Source organism: Schistocerca serialis, chromosome 9 (assembly GCF_023864345.2).
Source record: "Schistocerca serialis cubense isolate TAMUIC-IGC-003099 chromosome 9, iqSchSeri2.2, whole genome shotgun sequence".
Classification (NCBI taxonomy): domain Eukaryota; kingdom Metazoa; phylum Arthropoda; class Insecta; order Orthoptera; family Acrididae; genus Schistocerca; species Schistocerca serialis.
Genome location: NC_064646.1, coordinates 139404983 through 139432433, shown reverse-complemented (window position 1 = coordinate 139432433; position 27451 = coordinate 139404983). Strand labels below are relative to the sequence as shown.

The 27451-nt window shown below is 43.2% G+C and overlaps 1 protein-coding gene across 1 annotated transcript in view; it reads right to left on the bottom strand.

Annotated features, from left to right (window-relative positions):
* The window catches only part of LOC126419226 (uncharacterized), a 117458-nt gene extending 90478 nt beyond the window's left edge, over positions 1–26980 (bottom strand). Inside the window, exon 1 of the mRNA XM_050086362.1 lies at positions 26904–26980. The gene's annotated coding sequence lies outside the window, so the exon portion shown is untranslated. The remainder of the gene's footprint in view (positions 1–26903) is intronic.
* Between the last annotated feature and the right edge of the window lie 471 nt (positions 26981–27451).

Below are 27451 nucleotides of genomic sequence, written 5' to 3'. Positions count from 1 at the left end.
ACTCTAGAAAGGCAATTGGTAGGGAACGCATAGGGAGAGTGGTACTGTTGGGGTTTTCGGTGAGGCGCTGTAGGGGAAATGCTGAAAGCTGGAGGAGAAGTGCCACTGTAAACTGAAGCCTATGCTTCCATTTTTTGTAATTATTAAGTGGAGCACCTCCATACCCATACTTGCATGGTCACCAATCAAAAAGATCTTCTGTCACCTCTGCTTTGTTTAGTATCTAGAACGAATAACGCTGAAAGTGCAATAAAAGCAAGGATATAGTTTCGCCTGGATTTTTAACCATTTGAAAATTTCAGAAAAGCGTCATGAGAGATGAATTTTGAGTAAAGCCTACAGTTCTCTTGCTCCCATGTTAAAATTTGCTTCTTTTGCCAAAACACAGTGGAGTTTACACAGCCTCACCTCACTACCATATTATGCAGGTGGGCAGTTGTGAGAGAATCCTGAAATGGTGGTTTATTAAGTTTATTGAGTGAGGAACTGTGGAAAAGTAAGGTAAATAGCTTATAAAAAAGCCCATCCGCAGTACACAAAAAATCGTTTAATATCTTCACTTATTATTCCAAAACCCACAACATTTCTCGTTTCACCAGGTATGTATCGCCCTTAAAGATAACATTACTTCATCAAAAAAGTCCGTAGTTAGTTGAATAACATGATAGATAATGAAGTTTTGCATAAAAACCAAATGGCGGAATACACTCACGTTTTTGTGCCATCATTTGCCAAAATCTCATTTCGATATCTTCAACCACTTATGAAATATAAGGAACGTTGTTGATATTTCACTTTCGCTTTATTGCTCGCGCGCTTGATCGCAAACGGGTGTGCTACATCATACCAGTTTTCCTGAGTTTGGTGACATAGAGACCGCCACGTACGTCTCAAGACAAATTCAGTATCTTATCTAAATTTCATACTGTAATGGTACTTGAATTACGTAACCATTACGGCACCTCACCTCAACCACTCGATACCAGCAATATTCTACTGTGTTTCTGTAAAATAGTTAACATATTTCTGTGACAACATTCAGACTTGATTTCATTAATGTAGAGGTACTTCGATACATCGACATGTATATATTGCAATGATGTTATTCTTATGTGTATTCTTTCTTTTGACACTATGATAATTGACGTACTTGTAACTCTGATTTTTGGGCGTGTAAGCGGTTATTGGAGAGTCAAGCTTTGGTCGTCATGTTAAAAAGACGCAAATTGTAGTCAGTTTATGAAATGTGAACTTTAACAGTGAGGAAGACATTATCAAGTATGTTTTTTATCGTGAAGTAGTGTTTTGGAACGAGTTACGTGATATTGCAACAAAAGTAATAAAAAAGAAGTGTAACTTAATTTTGGAGTGCTGATTACTTTTTTACATTACCATTGTCCTAACTTGCAAAAGTTTAATCTTCAAAAATGGTTTATGAAACACATCTACAAAACTTTTGAATATCGCAGAATAACACCTAGGCCTCTTTGCATCCGAGCTTGGAATCATCACTACCTAGATTTTCGACGATTGAGTCATGAGTTCACAACGAGACCAGCGTGGGAAACACGAAAAGCTGAGTGCCTAGTTTATCCATTATTTCAAGAGATGACTTTATTAACTGTGCTCTAATGACACCTGCGACATAATATAACTTTGCTGTTGCTCGAAAATGCAATATTTAGCACCGTGAGCAACACTACAATCATAATTAATTTTTCACCTTTGTTGTGGTAGGGTTGTTAGAATACGTAGGAACATATTATGTAATATGCACCAAACGCAAAATCATACTGACTGCTATTTTTCATTGAAAACCTTTTCGAATATCCCACAGTGTCTTACTTAAATGCAAATCACAGCAACTGTGATCATTAACGAAGTGATGAACCTGTTATCATGAAGTTGACATACACTATTTGATCAAAAGTATCCGGGCACTGGCTGAAAATGACTTACACGTTCGTGGCGCCCTCCATCGATAATGCTGGAATTCAATATGGTGTTGGCCCACCCTTAGCCTTGATAACAGCTTCCACAAGTCGGCGTTCTATAGGATTCAGGTCAGGACTCTGTGCAGGCCAGTCCATTACACGGATGTTATTGTCGTGTAACCACTCCGCCAGTCGCCCTCACCGAATTGCTCTTCGACAGTGGAAAGCAAGAAGGTGCTTGAAACCTCAATGTAGGCCTGTGCTGTGAGAGTGCCACGCAAAACAACAATGGGTATAAGCCCCCTCCATGAAATACATGACCACACCATAACACCACCGCCTCCGAATTTTACTGTTGGCACTACACATGCTAGCAAATGACATTCACCGGGCATTCGCCATACCCACACCCTGCCAGCGGATCGCCACATTGTGTACTGTGATTTGTCACTCCACGCAACTTTTTTTCCACTGTTCAATCGTCCATTGTTTAATCTCTTTACACAAAGCGAGGCGTCGTTTGGCATTTACCGGCGTGGTGTGTGGCTTATGAGCAGCTGCTCGACCATGAAATCCAAGCTTTCTCACCTTCTGCCAAACTGTCGTAGTGCTTCCAGTCGATCCTGATGCAGTTTGAAATTCCTGTGTGATGGTCTGGATAAATGTCTGCCTATTACACATTATGACCTACTTCAACTGTCGGCGATGTCTGTTAGTCAACAGACGGAGTTGGCCTGTAAGCTTTTACGCTGTGTGTGTCCCTTCACGTTTCCACTTCACTATCACATTGGAAATGGTGGACCTAGGGATGCATAGGCATGTGGAAACCCGCTTACAAGTGACACCCAGTCACCTGACCACATTCGAAGTACATGAGTTCCGCGGAACACCCAATTCTGCTCTCTCACGATGTCTATTAACTACTTAGGTCGCTGATATGGAGTACATGCCAATAGGTGGCAGCACAATGTACCTAATATAAAAAACGCATGTTTTTGGGGGTGTCCGTATATATTTTTGATCACTATATAAAGCTACAAGTAATGCAAAAATGATTTTTTTTTTACCAAATGGTTTCTGTAAAATCTTTCATGGCGTGTGTCTCGATTCTTTCATCGCAGCACGTCAACAAGTGCCTGAAAGTGAGCAGACACTGGCAGCCTCCCCTTCCAAACAAACGAATGAACGCCCAGCGTTTCAGGCGAAAACCAGCCACTGCACACCGCCACCATATCCTGCTCGCTCGCTGTAATGGACTTTTTAAGCTGATAGACAGTAGATAAGGCCGACTCCGTAGCTAAGTGGCCAGCGTGTCTGACTGCTTTGCCGAGGAACCAGGTTCGATTCACAGTACTATCATGGGACTGTCTTTGATGAGAGGACTGGAAGAGTGTGTATCCACCCCAGGGGCGCCGACTTATACAAAATATTGGGGGGGGGGGGGGGGGAGGGCATACAGGGGGTCTTGCCCCAGGAAATTTTCTAAATTTTAGATGAAAAATAGCGAGTTTTTAAGTTTTTTAAGAATTTTAGAGTCATATGATCAGTGATATAGCTCTGAAAAGACTGAAAGTATATTTAAATAAATCCTAAACAGTCATCTGAATGAAACATAAAATATTGCTGTTGCACAGTAATAGCACTTTGATTAAAAAGTGAAATAGCTAATTTAAGCTTACTTTGAATAAGGCTCAGGGTTCATTAAATACAAACAATATCTCAAATTAAATGCTTTAATACAATTAATAAAGTTAATGCAGGTTGCCTAAAACTTTCAGTCAGAAAGTACGTAAAATGCGGGTTTTAATTGGGTCTAACACCCTAAAAATATTTGAGTATCTGAAAATAACTAATACAGTACTAAATTAATACACTAATTCAGTACTAAACTAGTACTAATATTTCAAACTGAAAATTTGACATTACGTACGTCTGACACTTCACTCTTTTTCTCGTAAAAAAATTGTTTATTTAGTGCTGACATTTCTTGCACAGTTTGCAACGTGACAATGTTAGGACAGTTGTCAAGCTAACGCATCTCGTCCTGAGTAAGTGAAATAACTCTAAACACAACAATATCAAATTTTAATTACAATTTTCTTTACAACATTATTCTTACTATTACATCATGAAGTTGGCCAATATACGATTCCAGTTCTAACAAGGGGAGGCCACGACCTTTGGAACGCGGATTTACTGTGAACTTCGTACACTCGTAGTAATCCATGAGGACAGCAAAATGTGTAAGCAGTAGCGCGTACTTCTCAAGCGTTACTGAGAAACTCGCAAGATAATTTCGGTGGTCAAATATATATCTGTGCGTGGCCATTTTAACCATGAAGCGGCTGCAGCCGAGTGGTGACGGCACGGTAGCTCAGCGTGTTCGGTCAGAGGGTTAGTTACCCTTTATAATAAAAAAACTGAGCGAACAAACTGTACGGGTATCATCGGACGTCCGTCCTGAACAAATTGAGCGAATAATATACACTCCTGGAAATTGAAATAAGAACACCGTGAATTCATTGTCCCAGGAAGGGGAAACTTTATTGACACATTCCTGGGGTCAGATACATCACATGATCACACTGACAGAACCACAGGCACATAGACACAGGCAACAGAGCATGCACAATGTCGGCACTAGTACAGTGTATATCCACCTTTCGCAGCAATGCAGGCTGCTATTCTCCCATGGAGACGATCGTAGAGATGCTGGATGTAGTCCTGTGGAACGGCTTGCCATGCCATTTCCACCTGGCGCCTCAGTTGGACCAGCGTTCGTGCTGGACGTGCAGACCGCGTGAGACGACGCTTCATCCAGTCCCAAACATGCTCAATGGGGGACAGATCCGGAGATCTTGCTGGCCAGGGTAGTTGACTTACACCTTCTAGAGCACGTTGGGTGGCACGGGATACATGCGGACGTGCATTGTCCTGTTGGAACAGCAAGTTCCCTTGCCGGTCTAGGAATGGTAGAACGATGGGTTCGATGACGGTTTGGATGTACCGTGCACTATTCAGTGTCCCCTCGACGATCATCCGTGGTGTACGGCCAGTGTAGGAGATCGCTCCCCACACCATGATGCCGTGTGTTGGCCCTGTGTGCCTCGGTCGTATGCAGTCCTGATTGTGGTGCTCACCTGCACGGCGCCAAACATGCATACGACCATCGTTGGCACCAAGGCAGAAGCGACTCTCATCGCTGAAGACGACACGTCTCCATTCGTCCCTCCATTCACGCCTGTCGCGACACCACTGGAGGCGGGCTGCACGATGTTGGGGCGTGAGCGGAAGACGGCCTAACGGTGTGCGGGACCGTAGCCCAGCTTCATGGAGACGGTTGCGAATGGTCCTCGCCGATACCCCAGGAGCAACAGTGTCCCTAATTTGCTGGGAAGTGGCGGTGCGGTCCCCTACGGCACTGCGTAGGATCCTACGGTCTTGGCGTGCATCCGTGCGTCGCTGCGGTCCGGTCCCAGGTCGACGGGCACGTGCACCTTCCGCCGACCACTGGCGACAACATCGATGTACTGTGGAGACCTCATGCCCCACGTGTTGAGGAATTCGGCGGTACGTCCACCCGGCCTCCCGCATGCCCACTATACGCCCTCGCTCAAAGTCCGTCAACTGCACATACGGTTCACGTCCACGCTGTCGCGGCATGCTACCAGTGTTAAAGACTGCGATGGAGCTCCGTATGCAACGGCAAACTGGCTGACACTGACGGCGGCGGTGCACAAATGCTGCGCAGCTAGCGCCATTCGACGGCCAACACCGCGGTTCCTGGTGTGTCCGCTGTGCCGTGCGTGTGATCATTGCTTGTACAGCCCTCTCGCAAGTGTCCGGAGCAAGTATGGTGGGTCTGACACACCGGTGTCAATGTGTTCTTTTTTCCATTTCCGGGAGTGTAGAATAATTTTTTTTAAGTGGTTGGCGTTCAATCCGCTGAATCGCTGGATCGAGCTCCGTTCGTCAGCTTTTTTTTATTTTAGTACAGCCATTTTCTTTATTATTTGTATTAAAATGGATATAATGGGGAAAATACGTCTAATCGGATGAACTTTTATTAAATTTACAATGTGATTTGGCAGTCTACTAATTTTTACTATCAGAAAATGTAATATTCATAACTATCGACTAGTAAACGGCCAAACGCATAACGTGATACTGAAAATGTATGCTTGCCCGTGATTTGAGAAATCCCTTATACCTGGAAGGAGCCCGAAACGACTTGTTACCTCCAAGTTTTGACCGGCACAGACGGCTTTCGAAAGATGAACAATTAATCGTCGCTTTCGGCTTTATGAGTACAAGTTGCAGGATGGTATTTTTCGTAAAAACATGGAAAACATTAAGTTAAACAGCACCAGCTGCATTGAATAAATGCTATGTTTCCGCATACGTAACGTCTTTTGACATTTTCCGTGGAAAAACAAACCTCGTTAACATTTTCAAAAACTTCTCCTTCAGACGATAGTTTGGAAGCAAACCATACATAACGCAGTATTTCCTTAAAAATCTGGGCTGATAAGTGGTTACGCAGTATCGAGTGTATTTTAATAGCGTCTTCCAAGAAGCAATTTCTCGTTCTCTTTCGATTAAATACGAACAGTTTTGAAGACACGGACAAGCATACATTTTCAGTGTCACTTTATGCGTTTGGTCGTTTACTAGTCGATAGTTATGAATATTATATTATTTGTGATAATAAAAATTAGTAGACTGCCAAATAACATTGTAAATTTAATAAAAGTCCATCCGATTACACGTATTTTCCCCATTATATCAATTGTAATATAAATAGTGAAGAAAATGACTGTGTTGAAAATAAAAAAAATTGACGAACGGAACTCGATCCAGCGATCTAGCGGCTTGAACGCCAGCCACTTTAAAAAAAAAAATTGTTCTATATTGTTCGCTGAATTTGTTCATGGCGGACGTCCGATGATGCCCGTTCAGTTTTTTCGTTCATCTGTTCGCTCAGTTTTTTTTATTAGAAAGGAAAGCTAACGCTCTGGCTGAACACGCTTTTTTTTGTTTTTTATTCTTTACTTCTTTCTTTTCAATAAAGATCACTCTGTTGAAAGGAACATGCAGATCATTTCATGTTATAGTATGTGCATTACATATTGAGTGGTGAGAGAAGCGTGAGGTTCATTATCAGCTGTCAAATGTGCACACCCGACTGCACCCGGCACCTCCCAACTGCGTGGGGGGTCGAGGAAGACTGCCTGAAGATAGTTGGCAAAGGTTTTCCGATAGTGTGACCATCTATGAACCTAAAGTCAAGTCGCGACTTGGCAGCATCCCCATAGAGGAACGCGACCGTCCAACCTTTGACCCAGATGATCGACTGTGATTTAGTCGCCGGAAAGTAGTCACTCTCCGGATGTAAGAAGGGAGCAGGTGTAATATGTTGCGGGGTCACACGGAGGTAGCAAGCCACCATCTGTCTTCCTAGGAGCCAGACGTCCTCCACCGCGATACAAGTTAAGCGGTGATGGTCGTCATACACTTGGCGACATTTCGGGCATAGTGGAGTGTCCACTAGTACAATTGCATGGAGCCGTCGGTTGGTGTTGAACTTGCCACAGGCGACAGAGAACCACAGTGCCCGAACGAAGGTAGGAAGGAATTTTTGGTGCACATGTCTCCAAATCTTCGGCCAATGCAACCTGGGGTGTTTGAATTCAATGACATTACGACTTATCCGTCGTAGCAGCCAAACATAAAAATCCTTCGCGCATGGCGGTCTCGTGCGCGGAAGCTCGTCTCTCATGTAACTAAGTTCCACGATAAATGTTGATACAAGCGCAAAATGTGGCGTAATGTTGCCCACCGCTACCGGAGGTGTGAGGGACGATGGAACCAGGAGATCCAGTAGGCGGGATGTAAGGGAATCATGTCCGCTACGCCATTGCTTGTACATCGTGGCTAGAAGGAGCGCCGTCGCTCGGCAGTGAACATTCGTAAGTCCGAGTCCTCCCTTGTCCGTAGGGAGAGTGAGCGTTTCGTATCGCACCTTGAGGGGCGATCCAATCATCACAAAATAGCCTAGTGCTGATTGAAGTCGACGTCCGAGCGTGAGTGGTAGGGGCAGGATCTGCGAAATATGCACCATTCGAGAAACCACATAAGTGTTCAGATACTCGACTCGCTGCAAAGGATCAAGGCGCCGAAGGAGATGTTGTCGGACCATGGTACGCGTTGTCTGTAAAATACGTCGGTAGTTAACTGCCGCAGTATGTTTTACAGATGAGGTAAAGTCTATGCAGAGATAGCGGAATCGTTGCACATAAGGAAACGGACTGATTTCTTCCGGCGTAAGGCCCCTTCCAACAGGCATTGCTGCCGATTTGTTCATGTTCACTGCACTACCCGCCGTCGCACTGTGGTCCAACAACAGTTCAAGGACCGTCTTCACCTCTTCCTCAAAACGAACGAGCAGCAGGAGGTCGTCCGCATAGGCACATTTGAAGGTGTAGCCCCGTAGTTCCAACCCAGAAAGAGAATTTGTTAACATCCCAATTAATGGTTCCAACGCTATCGCGAACAGCAGCATCGAAAGAGGGCAGCCCCGGCGAATGGATCGTCGAATTTGAATGGGCCCTGCTATACGCCCATTAACCTGTACCAAGGATTGTGCGCCCCCATAAATCCTTCTAATGAGACCAGTAAAACGGTCTGGAAATCCCATTTGTTCCAGTACAGCGTACAGATAGTTGTGGCGCACCTTATCAAAAGCACTGTTAAAATCAACCGCCACCAACGCCGCTTTAAGCCGGCACTCCTCCGCCAGCGCTATCACATCACGGCATTCGCCACTAGCTGTTTGCACATTCACCGATCCACCCGGTGTCGTCTGTTCTGGAGAGAGAACGCTACGAATTAACATACGACATCGGGACGCTAGCAACCGTGCAAAGATCTTATAGTCGGCATTAAGCAGGGTGATGGGGCGATAATGTGTGACCGTAATTCCTGGCTTCGGTTTATGTACTGGCACCAAGAGGCCTTCCATAAAAGCCGGTGGAATAGGCGCATCGGAATTTAACATCTCGTTGTACATTTCCGTCCATCGCGGTGCCATTTCGTTGCGAAATTCTCGATAAAATTCAGCAGGAAGCCCATCAGTGCCTGGGGACCGATTCAACGCGCCTTGTGCGATCGCATCATGTACTTCTCACAGCTAATGTCTTCCAGGAAGGTTCCCGCGGCTTCCACCGTCAGTGTGCGGGAGACGTGCGTGGCTATACGGTCGAGGTCATCGACAGGGGCTGCTTCTTCCCGATAGATGTGTTGGTAATGGTCGACGAATGCAGAGACAATGTCCGCTTGACGCGTCACTCTTCTGTCTTCGCGGGCAATTAATTCCCATACCAAAACGCGTCGTCGGTGATTTCGTTCATTCACGACGTGGTGCATGGAAGGAATCTCGTGCCTTATCGTATCGTGACATCTGGCGCGCACCATGGTTCCCTGAAGATGTTTCCGAGCTAAAGCCACTAGTTTAGCTTTTATCCTTTTGTGTTCGATCAAGATGTCCTGTCCCGGCGGACCATCATCCAGGTCGCGCAGTGGTGCAAAATAAAAGTCGGTCGTACGGCGGCGCCATTCTGCCATCTCCCTGCTATATGAGATGAACGTACGGCGAAACGCCGGTTTAGCACAAGTCAGCCACCAATCAAGCATCGTCGCATACCTTCCAACCCTTCGCTCGCACATCGTCCATGTCTCAAGAATCCGTTGACGGCATTCAGGATCAGTAGATGTTGTATGTTTAGTTTCCATGGGGCCTTACTGTTCCACACCTCTGTAACGGGAAGAAGCACTGAACAGATGTAAGCGCTGTGATCGGAAAATGCCAATGGCCAGCCTTGCGCGTCCTGGACATCATTTGCATGAGCCCGTGAGATATAAATGCTATCTAATCTGCTCGCCGAATGACTTGTCACATAGGTGTATCCCGGTGCATCTCCATGATGTAATTCCACGTGTCACTAAGTACAAGGTCGTTGACAATGATTCGCAATTCCTGGCTGATGTTTGCTTGCGGCCATTGGTCTTTCTGGCTGAGAACACAGTTGAAATCTCCACCAATTATTACACATTCATAACGTCCATGGAATAGTGGGGCAATGTCTTCTGCATAAAATCGCGCCCTTTCCCGCCGCCGATTATTGCCCGACAGTGCATAAAAGATTGATGATGCGTGTCCCAAACGTCGTGAAAGCATTCCCCTGGCCGACGGAAGATAACACACGTTTTCCACTGGGAAGCCATTTCGCACGTAAACTGCCACCCCACTCCCATTCTGATCTCCATGTGACGAATAGGATTGGTAGCCTGCGATGTATGGGAGTGCAGCTATGTGGACTTTTGCAGCAAAGCAATTTCCACATCAGATGCCCAAATCGTTTCCTTCAGTAGGTGTATTTTGGCCGGTGAACGCACATCATTTATATTTAATGTCGTAATACGGTTCGCATGGCGTTGAATCCCACTCTGTCGAGGCGCAACAACATCTCCCTGCATCGGCGCTGGGGGCTGAGTTAGAAGACGGTCTCTCGCCCCTCTTCCTTCACCTTCAGCAATTATTAGGCCGTCTTCGTGAGTGCCGGCTGCCTCTCTATGAAGTCCGGCGCCTCCTCAATATCGTCATACCACATCTTTTTAGGCAGTGATATATTCGTGTCCATAGCCACAGCATCTGGTTGGTTCAAATGGCTCTGAGCACTATGGGACTTAACTTCTGAGGTCATCAGTCCCCTAGAACTTAGAACTAGTTAAACCTAACTAACCTAAGGACATCACACACATCCATGCCCGAGGCATGATTCGAACCTGCGACTGTAGCGGTCACTCGGTTCCAGATCCACAGCATCTGCGTCTGGAGAGCCAACTGGCTGTCATTCCTATTCAGCATCACCACGTCCCGGTACCGTCAATGTGACAGACCGCTGAGGGTCTGATCGAACAGTTTCCATTGCCTCATCCTGTTTCGTAGAGGCTGTTGTGTCGTCTTGGTCCACAGGCACATCGTCGTCGGAGCAAGGGGAGTCATCCCGAGGAGATGTCGTGCGACGCCGTCGTTTTCTCCTTTTCGGGCGAACGTTGTTTGCGTGATCTTCCTTCCGTGTCCTCCGATTGTAGGGAATCACGGCTGCCCGACAGAAAAGCATCCGTAGGAACTGGAAGTGTTTCGAGTCCCATCGTTGTACTTGGCGGGAGTTCGGTCGAAACTGATGTTGTCGTCACAGAGTGCTTTCCAGACGGAACAGCATCCTTAGTGGTTGGAACTGCTTCGTGTACTATCGGTGTGCTTGGTGGGAGTTCGGTCTCATCTGATGTTGTCGCCGTAGATTGTATGCTCGATGGAGCAGCATCCTCTGTCATTCCGACGTCTGCTACAAGGTTTCAGAGAGTGCCATCTTGATCTTCCACCGGGGCTGTGTCCTTTCGGTCATCAGCGAACGCAGTGAGGGCTTTGGCATAGGTGATCGGTAGTACTGTCATCGCCGGCGACGGCTCCCGCACATCTGAAGGCAGTTGCGTAATCCGCCGTTGCATACAGTTCGACCTGAGGTGTCCCTCCTGGCCACAGCCAGAACACGTACGTGGTTGACCATCGTAAATCACCACGGCCGACAACCACCAATTGTCAGATAGGATGGCACATGCTTCTGAAGATCAATAGTGATCTGTCGCACTCCGTTAAGAACGGGGTACGTGGCGAATTGTGTCCAGCGTTCTGCCGTGTGACCATGTACAGTGCCGTATGGCTTAAAAGTCTCGATAACTTCGTCAGCCGGAAGCTCAAATGGCAGCTCAAAAACACGTATTGTCCGTACACCGAGACCAGCATGTTCTACAGTTACCGTGCCGACATTCCCGTCACTATGGCAAAATCGGAGACGTGCTTTTGTCGCCTGTAGAATTCTTTCACACGCCGCGTCATTTACCATTTTAACATACACTGTGGGACTAATGATGGACAGGTGAATTCCGACAATATCGTTTGGCGGTATCTTGACTTCCTCTCGTATGAATCGTTCCACTGCTAAAGCCTTTGGTCGTTCGTAGTCTTTGCAGAAATTGAATCGTAATGTAGTTTTCCTGTACTTGTTCGCCATGAGCGTTTTTACTAGCCCGCGCGCAGACTAAGTCCACAAGTAAACAAACAGGCGCACACGCCGCACAGGCGGAAGTATCGAACCTCCGCTTCGCACGGCCGCTAGTGCCGAACTGCGCTGAGCTACCGTGCCGGCACCACTCGGCTGCTCCCGCTTTATAGTTAAACTGGCCACGCATATATATATCGACCGAAGTTATCTTGCGATTTTCTCAGTAACGCTTGAGAAGTACGCGCTACTGCTTACACATTTTGCTGTCCTCGTGGATTACTACGAGTGTACGAAGTTTACAGTAAATCCGCGTTCCAGACGTCGTGGCCTCCCCTTTTAAGTTCGGTACTATTTAGGATGACAATCAAGTCTATGGAGGATGGTTAGTTTTGTGACAAGCTGAGCAAAAGATTACCCAAGGTTGCTCGTGTTCACAGTGGTCGCAAGCTGGTGAACCAACGAGCTACGCCTCTGCTCGTGGTTTTTGCCTTAGCTGCAATGAGCTGTCGTCTGCATGACTGCTCTTGTCCTCTGAAATTATAAAGGCTAATCAAAACCTTTGCTGATTTTATCAGCAGAAACTCTCCTACTGGCCGAGCGGTTCTAGGCGCTACAGTCTGGAACCGCGCGACCGCTACGGTCGCAGGTTCGAATCCTGCTTCGAGCACGGATGTGTGTGATGTCCTTAGGGTAGTTAGGTTTATGTAGTTCTAAGTTCTAGGGGACTGATGACCTCAGAAGTTAAGACCCATTGTGCTCAGAGCCATTTGAACCAAACTCTCCTATGTTTCTTGTGAGGTGAGAAAACATGCACTCATGTCTTGGAACATGGCGATATGCACATGCATGGCTGGAGCAGCAGCATATTACAATGCCCTCTCAGTTCTCGCAAGAACAATTAACTAAGTGGCTGGTTCGTTTCTCCACAGTTGGAGCTCAACGAGGCTACAGCTAATATCTAGCTGACTGTCAGCCGCAGTGAACGCAGTGTTCACAAAAACATCTCCTCTGCGTCGTACAGAGCGTTATGTGCCCCATTCTGCACTTAGCGCCAGTTTAGAGGAGAGTGTCCTCGAAAATTTTGATCTTGTCTTTCTCGTAGCAAAACTGTCTCCCACCTGGGTCCTTTTGTGCTCCACGTCATGGCTTTTTCCGACCAATGGGAGCGTTCTTCTTATTTTGTGGAAACTCTCTCTACCAATCGCAAAGGCCCTACCATTAAACTGCGTCGAAATCTCGGCACTTTACTCCTTCCCATTTCGTTTCCGCCAATCGGACATTTTGTGCCCACTCCAGACGCCTAAAAGTTACATGTGTACAGCATAAGCATACCATGTGCTGTTCACATGATCAACTGCGTCACTGGTTTGTTCGTATCCATTTGGAAATTCCGAAACGCAGTTTTCTAAAGCTTCTTTCCGTCCCAGTCCGGTGGCCCACGACTTGCTCTCCTGCATGAGTCACCTGGCGCCCGTTCGTAGACTCTCGCCATGGGACGCCCCCTAAGAGCTTTCCGTTGTACTGCCCGTGATGCGCCCTTTGCTCCTGCTTGCACCTGCTTCCAAACAAAACATTTCCTCTAGCTGTTTGCTTCACCTCTTGCACATTGACATGCAGTATATAGGATCGGTGTGTTAATACCATCAATTGAGTGTCACCCCTTTGCATTACATACTTACAGGCAAATCTGCTCATTTTCGCCAAATTAATTTAGGTGTCATATTCACCTTCCCATTACGATGTATAAAAACTCACATGTAAGGTGCAAAATTGACCTTAGTTTAATCTGCCACCTTACATATGTATTTAATTTTCTATTCTACAAAGATTTTTAATATTGCTCTAAATGTCATTATTAGGGCTAGAGTGTCTTTAGAAAGATGCAAATGTTGACTGTCTGACTGGATTACTGAATATGAAGTTGTTGAAGACTGGTCGGATATCCAATTCATCCAAAACATTTCAGTTGGCATGAAAAACAGCCAAGTTGTTCAATGGCTTCTGTCCTATTGTTGATCGAAGATATGACTACAGACGTCTAAGGATGCTAAATGACCGTTCTGCTGTTGCTGTTGTGATTGAAACTACTTGGAGAAGCTTAATGCACTTCACTAATTCACATAACATTTCTCCAACTGCAGGCTCTGGTGTGATGTACTTTCTTACATCATGCATGTTTTTTAAGACCAGTTGTTTTTTACTAGCGATATTAGCTAACATATTCAAGTGTAAGCACAGTCTCTCAGTGTCTAGGTCATTTATGAAAAACTCAGTTGATTTTTCCAAATTTGTTTCACCTCTGTTTACTAAAAGCAGCCACTCTCGTTCAACTACCTTTACCTATGTGAGTCCAGTTGAAGCAAACCGCTCAGTAATGCTAGATTGCACTGTTTCACAAACTTCAATGTAAATAGCTTTGTAGTATTCCTTTGGAGTTTTGAAAGTTTGTGGTGAGCTGGCTTCGTTGTTTTCATACTTCTTTGTTATACTTCGATTCCTTTTAAACACAATTCCCAAAAGTGTTCAAAACTATCACGCCTTCCATTCAATATACAAATCAAGCCCTCATATACTTTTTTTCAGATCAGCAACACTTAGATGAGGGCATTGAATTTTTTCATTAACATCCTCTACTGGGTTCACTGTATGGCAATAACGATGTAAAAAGAAATAAGTCTTGAACTGTAACATTGACTTAACTAGCCCGCACATTTGTAACCTACCTCTGTTTTGTCCTCTGCAGAAAATGTTTCAAAAAAACTCTAGTTCTTCAGAGTTTTTCAGTATTCTCGAGATATTAGAAGCTCGCACAGTCCATCAAGCCTGGCAAAGGGTCTCGTATAAGCCAATAAAGTCTTCATTGATGATTAAGGAATCATTGACAGTACGAATACAAAATGACACTTGTTCATGAATCGATGAATTACTTGCTTCGTTAACTGTAATAGAAAAATGTTCACTCTTCTTGATTGAAGCCAATACCTTTCTCAACACAGACTTTCCTAGTAGATCAATGATCTCGTTTTGAATATCGTGGGATGTCCACTTATACCCTGAATGCCCAACCAATCTTTAAACTCATGTATGTCATTCTTTCGGAATTCCAACAATTGTAAAAAAATTGAGTTTACATCTCCGTGCCCTCTAATTGCTAGTCCTTGTTCGCGTAGAAATTGCACGGTAGTAAAAATTATCTCAAGAGCTAAATGGCCTTTCTTCATATCCCTATCTAGCTGTTCATTCACATGCAAGGCCACACTTTGGTTAGTGATACAATTTAGTTTCAGAACACCTTCTTTATGCGTAAACGTACTTTCATGAAGATGGAATTTTTCCAAAGCCTTTCTCCAGTTAGATAACCCTACGGAAGTAAATGCATCTCCCTTTTTTTTTTTTTTTTTTTTTTTTTTTTTTTTTTTTTTTTTTTGAAGAAAATTGTAATAGATTTCTAGCATCTGTCTCTTTGCTGGCTTTTCAAAAAACTTTTTCGGTAGATGCTTCATATTCTAGCCATGTATATTTAGTCAACCTTACCAGATTGTCCAGGTTTCGGCTGTGAACGGTTCCCGCCTGAAGACGATGAAGCAATTGACGACACAATGATTGTTGGAGGTTGACTTGCAGTATCCACTTCCAAGCGCGCCTTTTTGGTAACACATTTATCCACTGCAAGCTTAATTCACAATGCACTAAGTGACTAAAGTAAACAAATAAAATATAGTCATATAAAATGGTCCACTAGACACTAAAGTCGGAACACTAAACACGTCTGCCGGCCGAAGTGGCCGTGCGGTTCTAGGCGCTGCAGTCTGGAACCGCGAGACCGCTACGGTCGCAGGTTCGAATCCTGCCTTGGGCATGGATGTGTGTGATGTCCTTAGGTTAGTTAGGTTTAAGTAGTTCTAAGTTCTAGGGGACTAATGACCTGAGAAGTTGAGTCCCATAGTGCTCAGAGCCATTTGAACCATTTTTGAACTAAACACGTCTGCAGCATGCACTGAACGAAACTATCCACACTGAATGACTGTGACAGCAGGGTGGGCTTTATATAGCAGCGGCAACCTAATGTCTCGAAGCGTCAAGGCCACGCGAGGCGGAGGGTTCCAGGATCTTCTGCTCCAGACCTTTTGATGTCGCCGCGGCCGCAGCGCTGGCCACCCGGCGCCAGACTTTACCCGAATGGACAAACTCTAAGTGTGCCCGCAGCACCTTAACAATATCATAATTCACACCATTCCTTTTCAGTTAACCTGCTTACTACCGTAATAATTATTTGTTTTAACCATTACTGACTGTATTTTAAATTTTGTGAGTTTACAAAGCATAATATAATCCTATGGAGTCAGCGTCTGTGATCCAGCTTCTTGATGTCCAATTGGGGAGCTGCTCAAGTGAAAAGAAGTGGCGCCAATATCTGGGAAACTGACTACACACAGAGTGGTGAGAAGGAGAAAGTGGGGGAAACTGCAAAAGCACTCCGTTTAAATGCTAGTGCAGTCACACTGCATATGAATAGATTTCATATTCCTCAACAACATAGATCGCAAACAAAATAAAATTTTTCAGTACTATTTAATTATTCTTGGTGTGCTGAAGACATGGCTTTTAACTGGTGCAAACTGACGGTATTCAGACAGATGCAGAGAATTTAACAGATTTTCGCTCTCAGTTTGCTATGTAATCCTGACTTATTCAGTTTCATAAGCAAAAAAGCCTTATACACGGACATCTTGATCAAAAAAATTTATTTCGTTTGCAACCTCATTACAGGCACGTGGAAACTCTTTCCGAGGAAAATAAAGTAGACTCCTTGGGCAGCTTTAACGCAAAAGATTTTGTCTTTTAAACACGAATTACGAGGGGCGTTCGGTAAGTAACTCAACAATTTTTTCTGAAAGCAGGTTGGTTTTATTCAGTATTCCAATACGCCATATTATTCCCCACTCTTCTGGCTACAAAACCCTATTTTTCCGTATAAGCTCCGTTCAGTGCAACGGCCTTACGCCATCTTACTGGGGAGGACCTGCATACCTGAATGGCACCACTCCACTGGTCGATGTCGGAGCCAACCGCTGGCTGCATTAAAAACCTCCCCATCGCCCAGGCACTGCTTCCCGCGGAGTGCTTCCTTCATTGGGGCAAACAGATGGAGATTGGAGGGTACGAACTCCGGGCTGCATGGTGGGTGAGGAACAAGTTTTGTGAGCTCCTCTCAGGTACACAGGCTTGTGTGGGGTCTTGCGTTGTTATGGAAAAGAAGTTCGTTTGTATTTCTGTGGCGACAAGCATGCTCAAGTTGTTTCTTCATTTTCTGAGGGTAGAACAATATGCTTCAGATTGATCGTTGCACTCTGAGGAAGGCCATCAAACAGAATAATCCAGTTGAGCGCCCCACAAACCAAACATCATCATCATCAAACAGAATAATCCGCTCACAGTCCCAGAAGAACGTCGATGAGTTTGCGGTTCTGAACTTTTTCTTCGGATGAGAGGTAGTGTGGCGTCATTTCATGGATTGTGGTTTTGTTTCCGGCTCAAAGTGATGAATCAATGTTTCACAACTTGTGACGGTGTACGACAAAAAATTTTCACGATTAGCCTCCTGAAGTACAAACAATTTCGCACAGGCCGCTCGGAGTAGCTGCTCGGTCTAGGGCGTCTTGCCACGGTACACGCGGCTCCCCCACGTCGGAGGCTCGAGTCGTCTCCCTCGGGCATGGGTGTGTGTCGTCCTTAGCGTAAGTTAGTTTAAGTTAGATTAGATAGTGTGTAAGCTTAGGGACCGATGACCTCGGCAGTCTGGTCCCATAAGACCTTACCACAAATTTCCAATTCCGCACAGATGGTCTTCCGTTGCTCTTTAAGGTTTTCCGTTAGGTGGCGAGCAACCCAGCGGACACACTCCTTTGAGCACCCCTGTTGGTGGATAAGTGTGTCAGCACTGCCAACAGATACGTCCAGTTGTGCACCGAGGTATTTGAATGTGATCTGTCGATCACCTCGAGTGAGACTGTCCGTACGGTCCAACATTGCAGGAGTCACAGCTTTGTGCGACCTACCGGACGTGGGGAATCGGACAGGTTTTCCCGACTTTACAGTGTTGACAGACGCTTCGACCAACGACTCGGCGTGCTTTTGTTCACTGCCAGGTCTCCGTAGACATTCTGCAAGTGCCATCTGAGATGCTCTGATTTTTTGTCAAAAGAAAATGGCGGCTCTCTGCTACGTAAAGCGCCACCACCTATCGAAAGTCATAAAACTAGGGTCTGAAGCAGGAATATTCTGCATTTTTTCAGCTGAAACTGGCCTAGAAAAAAGCGTGTTGCGTCACTTATTGAACGCCCATCGTACATTGCAGATCAGTCAGTTCCATCTGCAAATGAAACGGCAAACGGTCTTGAAGACAGGTGTAAGACTGGCAGTGTCCTCAAAACGTTTATAGAACTTTACTTGTAATTATTTCAAGGCCACAATGAATTCTCCAGAGCTTAGGGAAATGAACGGCGCTTCTTGTCTGAATTTGTCCCTCCCACAATGCTGTTTTCTTTATAAATGCATCCCCATCAAGCCAGAAATACGTTGTTTATCACCTTGCACTGTCTTTCTGTAGGCAGCGTGCTCTCAAGTTCACTTAAAATGCGAGGTCTGCAGCCGGCTCCGGATGTAATTTTCGTTCCTGTTCTCCTTTTTCCTTCATAAAAATAGCAGCTTTTAAATAGAAAAATCGTTCCAGGCATGTCCTTGACTTAACCAATGTAAATGGTTCAAATGGCTCTGAGCACTATGGGACTTAACATCTATGGTCATCAGTCCCCTAGAACTTAGAACTACTTAAATCTAACTAACCTAACGACATCACACAACACCCAGTCATCACGAGGCAGAGAAAATCCCTGACCCCGCCGGGAATCGAACCCGGGAACCCGGGCGTGGGAAGCGAGAACGCTACCGCACGACCACGAGCTGCGGACTAACCAATGTACTTTGCAGTAATATACAGTATAACGTTTCCATAATGTTCGGTCAGTTCCATCGAAAACTAATGCAGCTGACAGTGGAATAATGCGTGCGGCTTTAGAAAATTTACTAAGCGTACCACCAATTTTATCACATTCTTCACGCCTGCAAATTTAGCACAGAGTGGTTCTTGGTGTACAGAGTAGTAAATCCCACCTGTCGTACGCTGTAATTTTTGCTCTTTTATGGTCAACTAAATCTTGAAATTCTTTCTGCATGGTGTTGTAATGTCGTTCCCTAGCAAATCTGCAGTTCCCACTGATTATGTGACTGGGTATGACATAACAGATATTGAGAATTCTTATCTTTCTCTTCTATCATTCCCATTCATTTTGAAAGGCTTGTGACAATAGACAGCTAGGCTTTCTTTCCTGAACGAACACCCACTGGATCTGTGACCTTTTTTTGCACCACGAACAAATAGTGAGGGGTGAACAGCGCTAACACCACAATTCTATCGAACTGAAGAAAGTCGTGGCGACCAAAAAATGCTTATAGTGAATATGATCACGATATTTATGTGACTATGTTCATGTGAGTACCGGTATGCTGTGAACTCCCCCGTCTTCCCAGGTGGCACAGGGATAACTAAAGAACACATCGTCGCATTTCGTCTGACCCATATAGCGTCCCCAGTGCTATATTACGAAAAGACTTAAAAAACAGTATTTATAAAGAAGAGACATTTAAAAATTGAATAATATATTTTTATCATGAAGCCGTACAATAATAATTTCTCTATGTAAGTTTCGATTGCAAAGAAATAATTTATGACAAAATGATCTAAAGAGGTGACAAGATACGCTCTTTTGTTAATTTTTTAGTCGTCTTCACTTCTTCTCTTGTCTTGATTGTGTATAGACGGACATCTTGCGAGTGCTGGCAAATGTAAGCATATTTGTATGAGTTAAGGATATAATATATTCATTTAATATTATTGTGCACTTTTAATTTGTAAGAGGTGATCCCGATTTCATGTCCGCCTTCCTTGAATTAACCTGCATTCAAGTAAGTTTAACAACCGCAGCGGCCGATGCAGCAAACGACGCCATTACGTGGCGATATTAACTTACGGAAAATTAGCGGGCGCGAAAAACTCGCCCGCTATTTACATAATATTAATTTTTCTCCACAGCCGCCCGACGTTGCAGAAAATACGTAGCTTTAAGATTCTTATTTTCAGTACCGTAGCCGACAGCCAGAGCCAGGACTCCGACTACGTGGCAATGGTTAACGGAGGTAAGAAAAAATGCTCTCGCGCGTGTGTGGGCCGCAATTGTAATTAATAACTAAAGATCTTTTGCTTTAAAGTGAACTGACTAGCCGAGGAAATTAATATGAAAAGTTTATTCCAATGTTCAACTTGTATGCTCATGTTTCAAGATTCTGTGAGTCTAACATTCATTAACGTAACAAATAATTTGAGATTAATATTGTTAAAAAGGAGAACTTCAGGAAAGCATCTAATCGTAAATCAAGATTAAATGAAATATCATTTTTAATTAAGGCCCACCACGTAAGACGGCAACAATCAAAAAATAATAATAACAATAATAATATATTAAATTACGATGGCCGACGGACGCGAGACCCACTAAAGCACCCGATATCAGAGATGAGGGCTATTTGGAAAACGCCTGGGACAATTTGGAGCAGTGGATCCCACGTAGCAGTCAACATCCTCGCAGTTTGGTAGTTCTATAGGATCTAGTTATCAAGAGAGGCTTCAGCTGGATGATGTGTATCGGAAGAAACTTTTGGACTCTGTTCCTCGCCGACGTGGGACCATCATCGAGCTAGTGGCGCTGCTATTCGGTATTAGCATGATCTCTCGTGGAGGTGGCTAATCTTTTGTCAGACGCGTTTAATTCAAGGGCCATTTTATCTATGATATCTGACTTAATATACTGACGGGAAAAAATAGCAGAACCAAGAAGGTGTTGTGCGACATAAAAGATATTGGTAGACGTGTTTCTTCAGTTGAAAGGTGATATCTATTACTGTTTCGCACCAGCAGCATAAGAGTGGAGGTAGTTGCGTTAGTTACCTTTGAGATTGGACGAGGTGAGGTGATGTTGCGTGGGGGCTTAATTAAAAAGAAATGATAAATGCAATAATTTTAGTAGCTGTGTGACCGGTTACGAAGTCTCGTAACCGGTTGGCCCTGACTAGTATTAACACGCAATCTGACTGCATAAAATATAAAAATAAAGAATGACAAGGAATTTCCGTTAACACAATTGATTAATTAAGTCCCCTGCAACTATAAAAGCTACGAAACAACAAAGCACAAGTGTAACTGTTCTGTGTGTGGTAGTGTGACTCAACGTACATGTATCTGGCTCGGTTCTTCCTCAATACGACGAGATATTTCAAACACCATTTACAATGAACTAATTGAAAAAAAACAGAAATACTATAATTGCACATAGAAACCAGAATTATAAGTCTAATACATGAACACGAGCCACATGCTTTGTTGACTGAACTTGTGACAAAGATGCATTATCATTAAAGAAATCTGTAATACTTTTTTTACCTCAATATATATTGACGAGAAATACACTGTGATAATTGCAACATCTTCCATCTATGCATTACACCAACCGAACAGCATCTACTCTCTCGCCCAACAGAACAACAACTGCACTCGACATCTTCTGAACTAGTACTGCCCTCGACATCCTCTGAACTACTACTGCACCAGTGGAGACGGCGGAATAATAATCTTTGGCGCAATCTCTGGCGCTGTGGCTCAGTGTAGCCACCTTTCAATGTTAATCAAGAATGCCTTTAAGGCGACAAAGACGACATTATCAACACCTCAGTGAGTTTGAAGGAGACGTGTAACAGGGCTAGGAAAAGCTGGATGTTCCTTCTGTAACATTGCAAAAAATCTTGGTAGGAATGTAGCCACTGCATAGGATTTCTGGCAGCGGTGGTCGCGAGAATGTACGCTCGCAAGAAGACCGTGATCCTAATGGCCACGTGGCACTATTGGGAGCGAAGACCACTGTGTTCGGTGAATGACTCTGGCGCATCGTATTGCATCTGCAGCAGCAGTTGGCAGCACTGTTACAAATCGGTTACTTCAAGGACAGCTCCGAGCCAGACCAACGCCACCTAGGAACAAGGCCTCACAGCGCGACTCGTGACGTCACGACTAGGGGTCTGAAATACCGAGCGGCTTGTTAGACTCTGCGCCACGTATATGAAAATATTAAACAGTTTCCTGGTAGAGTACTCATAGTGTTTTATACATAAATCTGTAAACAAACGCTAATCCTTCTCACTGGGCAATTAAATTGTTCAAATTTCGCAAACTATAGCTCCAAAGGTGAAAATACTTTTCGTAAGTTCCGTCACTCGCGTTTTGAAAATGCGAATTTCTGGTTCCATAACTCTGACAGTACTATTTTCACCGTGTAAGTCGCCTTGCACAATTTAATTGAAAATGAGGTACCGTAATTGGAAAGACTGACAATGAATCGAAGCAGGTACTCTGAGACTTGTATCTGTGTCAAATTCTAGTTTCGTATGACAGATACCTCATTTGGCAGTCATCTACAGTTTTATACTAAAGAAAATATTACTGTACAGAAACTTGTGCAAACTTCACTGAACCTTCTACATACTACTTAGTTTAAGAGATTTGCCAGTAGAAGACTAGGTAATGTTAAGTTATTAGGTATTATAAATTGACATGGGAACCACACATTAGAATTATTACAAACTCTGACAAACTTGCCCACTGTAAGCCATTGTTTATCAGCTTGAAAATATTAACTGTTATAAACTTGCACATTTACACTATTCTACTGTATACAAAGACTAACTTAACAGAATACCAGCTTAGGCAGGATTTACACTCCCATGGAACTGGGGTTTAACTGAAGAATGGGACACCACCCATCAGCTTCATGCAATGACATATCTTAAGAACCTGATATTACTTTTTACTGTACAAACTGATCCATTTATATTCACCTATCCACATACTGATCCCCATATTTTAATTAAAATACTTGTCATTTGATACACTGATCATTGGCAATGGGTATTACAGCGTTGTAAAAATTTAAAACGTCATCTATAGGGCCATTTGTGAAAGCAGATGAGTGGTATCCCAATCTTCAGTAATGCCAGAACTAGAAATAGTAGGCATCTTCACATACCTTTTTGCAGATTATCTAAATCATAGAACAGCAATGTAGTGAGTATGAAGCTGTTTAACAAACTGCCTCTAGAATGGGTAGAAGCTTTATTTGATTTATTCAAGCACAAGTAGCACAGTTGGTTATCGGTAAATCCTCCATACTCACTTGAATGTTTGAGTGTAAATATCACAGTGCTAACTGCTCGGTGTGTGTACCATAATTTCCTTAATGATTTCAATTTAAGATGTACTACACTAATCGTTTTAGCTTGCATATTTTACTTTATGGAAAATCTGTTGTAACATTGTTTTTTAATTTGTGTAAAGTAATTTTTGTATACATGCTGTATACTTTTTAAACATTTGTGATTTGACTGTCTCTTGCTGCAATAGCTAAATGACGACTAAATTCTTTTACTATTCACAATTTAATGTTGTCCCAGAGGAAGAAAAGCACTGCTATTCCAAACTCCAAGAACATTATCAATTTCTCTCAAATGAAGAATGGCTTAAGTTATGTATTGTCCTCTCCCCCCCCCCCCCTCCTCCCCAAAATATTGGTTGTATTGACAGACTGGACCTGTTCTGCAGATTAATTTTTACTTATGATGATGGCAGACTAACATGCTAATACTAGCAACGAATTGTTCTCCTTGTGAGAATAATTAATTTACTGACTGGACAAAAATATATACAAAAACTTGTCAACCACCGAGCAGGAGCAGCATTAATTATATATTTACTGATGAACAGAAAAGACTATTCCCCTAATTCTATGAGATTGGGGTTTCACAGAGAATTTGCGGTAACAAATTAATCTGTAGCAAAGCCTCATGTTTACGGCTGCACCATATCAAAGAGAGCATAAGGCGTCCAATACATAACATTTACCAACAAGATGTATGGGATACTGTGCATAAAATAAAAACAGAAAATAGAAATAAACATTTATTTCATATCATCTTCCCAAGCCTCAAACAGTATAATTTAACATTTTTTCAATCTTTTGTACACAGTTAGTTTTTTAACAGTAGTTTCATCATTTCTCCTCTTGGTGTAATTGTTTAGCAAAATATTGGCACAGCAAAACAGTATGCAATTCATGACTGAATCAATTGTGTGTGTATTTTTACAGTGAAACCCATAAAAAAAGATTGCTGGGAATGTTGTGGGATGCTACCTTCACAAGTACATTTCTCTGATTTGCCTGTTCTAAAAATAAAATTTCCTGGTCTTTCAGAATTTTCTGTAGAGTTAAATAGACATATGTCACACACACTACTACATCATCTGCAGGATATGTCAACCCTCCTCTGTCTTTTACCATAATCAAATCATCACCACCCTGCTTCATTTCATCTATAGTAAGGAATACCTTACAATATTCACAACGGTTTTTTTAGTAGCCTGGTGTGAGCAGTAACCTGCTATGTAATGCAACAGTGGCCAAGTATTCTCATCTATTCCATCAACATCATTTTCATCTACTGCTACATTTAAAAATTCTGGTATTGATGTTTCTTTTAATCCCTGAATTGCAGTATGAGTAGAAAAAATATCAGTGGTCTTAATAACAACATCCCCAACGACTTTCGACCGAAGCACAAGGGAAAACACAGACTGTGCCCTTAGTTTTTGTTCAGTTTCAAAAACTTGTCTTAGAAGAACATGATAATTTCCTCCACATAGCTGGCGGTATTTGCCGAACCTGTCTTCTAAACTGTCTGTCTGTACTTTTCGTAACAGCAAATATGATCTGTTTTTCTCAGAAAGCCAGTAGTCACTGAAGTCGATCAAAGCAGCAGTTGTGTGTTTCAAAGCGCTGTGTGTCTCTCGAGTAAGTTTTCTTTCATCACTACACTCTTCCCAAGAACATAACCATGAGATGAAGCACTGTAAGAATTCTTGTATGTGATGGGATTTACTAGTCACAGGTTCTTGGAAAATATTTCTTAACCTCTGTCCCTTGAGTAATGTTTTTACATTTACAATATCCCACCAACGATTTATTATTTTTATGAATGTTGCAGTACTTTCCCAGTTGCTAATTGCTTTCTTTGAACCAAATGTGTCCAAAGCAACAACTGTAGTATCACTGAAAATACGCAACACTAACTTGACATTTTGGCGCTCAATTGAGTTAGGAAATAGAGACTTCAAAGTTAAGGAACTGTCATATTGCAATAGTTCATCTTTTTTCTATCAAGTGCAATTCTTTCAGTGCTCCAACAGAAGACAAACCTCCCTTCTAACTGTCACTGAAGTCAGGAAAACACAAGATCTGCTCCTTTTGGTTAAACCAGTTATTGCGGATACACTTGAAAATATGAAAATATGGACAGTGTCCCCAAAATAATACAATGGGCGATTTGGAGAAGACTGTACAGGGTGATCATACTTTATTTTCTCATCTGGAGGAGTAGAAAACTTAGACATTGCTTTCTTATTAATTGCATTATTGTCTGCTACTATACCAACCACCTCAAATCCAACTGCTTCTAATTTAACAATGACTGCTTTAATGTAAGAGAACAGAACATCACCCTGAATAGTATGAACTGGCAGAATAGATACCACATCCTTGTAAGGTGATTCCATGCTCTGAACCATAAAAACATAGGTGCTGATTGCACACAAAAATTTTTCAGTGTTAAAGGCACATCCTACAACATTTCCAGCTTTGTAATCAAGCTGAGACTTCAGATGAATTTCATCCATCAACAGGAGCACAGTTTTATCATCTGAGGACAAAGTACCTACTTTATTTGTGATGTATCTCATAAACTGATGACCCTGTTGCTCAATGACAGGATTTGTTGAGAGTTTACTACAAAGCCTTGAAAGGGTGTTAGGATTAGGCATAGAAAAATTGTCAGTGTTCCTCAAAAATTCGTAAGCATGTGGGCTTATAGAATGTACTAATGACCACATTATCATAATTAGTATCATACCTAAATTGAGTTGAACTTCTGCACTTCAAAAATGAAATCTGTTCCTTCAAAAATGTAATTTTAGTTTTGTTTACTGGCAACTTTTCTAATAAATTTTGCAATAACTGGTCAATTAAAGACAAAATGTTAACTACAGGAGCCTCAGAACTATTAAACAGAAGATAGATGTTCTTAAGAACATCACTTACCACCTGTATGTTGTTTACTTTCATGGGAAATTTCATGTTTCCAATACATTTCACTTCAATATCATTATTGAAGACACATCAGAAGAGGATCTGGTTGCCCGGATAGTAGCAGCAGCAGGAACAATTCAGGATACTCCTGGGGTTTTTGCCCGTGTCAGACAAAACATGATCCGACGGTGTAACCTCTGTTTACGTGTCAATGGAGGCATTTTTGAAAATCTACTGTAATTGAAATTGGGTTGTGTTAATGTGTTGTCTCTTGGTCATAAAAAATGGAAAAGTGTTTGTTGGTTTAATTAATTCGCCGCCAGAGAAATCTTCCTCTACTGGTTTAAATACTCCTCATAGGAAAAAACGACATTAGGGAAAAATATTTGTTTTGATGTCCCCTACAAACCTCCCAGAGTTTGTCGGTTTAAATACTTTTCACCCCGTATGCTGTCAAAATACACAGAACAAGTCCAAAAGAGCTCCGACAAATTGGAAGCGACAAAGCAGTGATATGGAGCGCTGCAGTGGCGCGACTGACTTACCAGATGAGGAACAGCACGAAGTAGCTCTATGACTGAACCTGAGGAGGCCGCAGAGATTTCTACCCAGCATCTTAGCCTTACCCCGGGAGTCATGCAACCGGTGTGCGTTCGTGGTTTTCTTGCAGAGTGGCGTCTATCTGGACAGAATTCGATACACTTCTCCGGCCGTGTGTCACGCGGTGTGATGTTACATATTTCGTTACCTCGCAAGGTTAACCGCATACGGTCGGTCTTCGCCAATGAAGTGCACGGACTATTGCTAAGCATAACGAAAGTACAAACAACTTACAGGAATGCAGCCAGGTGACGTCTTCGACAACAGTTGATATTTCGACAGGTGAACACCCTGTCACTTTCCAGGCAAAGTGCAACGGCAGAGCTCTATGCAGGGAAATTTAAACCTTCGATAGGTGGAGCTGCGCTAGCCACGAACAATAATACGGCGTATGTAGAGAGACAAAGAAAAACACACATACACACACCGTAAACAGCTGGCGTCACCACAAAACCAAAGATGACCGACTTCACAAGTTATCGATAGCGAATAT